Genomic DNA, 866 nt, shown 5'->3' with positions numbered 1-866 from the left:
ATCATCCTTTGCAGATGACACTAGGATTTTTATGAGAGTTGGCAACATAGAGGACACAACAAACCTCCAATCATATGTAAATCAGGTCTTTCAATGGGCTACAGAAAATAATATTGTATTTAATGAAGATAAGTTCCAGCTCTTGCGTTACGGAACAAAATGAAAATATATAAGCAGAAACCACGTACAAAACGCAGTCAAATCATAACATAGAACGAAAAAAGCAATGTAAAGGATCTGGGTGTACTCATGTCAGAAGACCTTACGTTTAAAGAACACAATAAAGTAACCGTCACAACTGCAAGAAAAATGACAGGTTGGATACCAAGAACTTTTCAAACTAGAGATGCCGCACCAATGATGATACTCTTCAAGACGCTAGTGCTCGCTAGAGTGGAGTACTGCTGCACAATGACAGCCCCTTTCAAAGCTGGAGAAATAGCTGACCTGGAGAGCGTGCAGAGATCCTTTACTGCTAGAATCAACTCAGTAAAACATCTAAACTATTGGGACCGACTTAAATGCCTAAATCTTTATTCTCTTGAGTGCAGGCGGGAGAGATACATAATAATATACACGTGGAAAATAGTAGAGGAGTTAGGCCCAAACCTGCAAACAGCAATAACATTACATGAAACCAGAAGGCATGGCAGGGTCATTTATGTTGACATCTTCATGTTCCGGTCTTGTTCTTACTCTCATGGTGGGCCGAGTATAACCGACTCGGCCACCATTGTGGCCGAGTCGGTTAAGGCAAGTGTGTGGGAATCACCAGGTTAAGCGAGTTCAAGTCACTCCATTGCCTCAAAGTGATTTTCATTGAGTGTGGATTAGGTCACACTCTCGTAACCTAATCGTTCACTCTC

This window comes from Procambarus clarkii, chromosome 49 (assembly GCF_040958095.1).
Source record: "Procambarus clarkii isolate CNS0578487 chromosome 49, FALCON_Pclarkii_2.0, whole genome shotgun sequence".
Lineage (NCBI taxonomy): Eukaryota > Metazoa > Arthropoda > Malacostraca > Decapoda > Cambaridae > Procambarus > Procambarus clarkii.
This window is presented reverse-complemented; position numbering follows the sequence as displayed.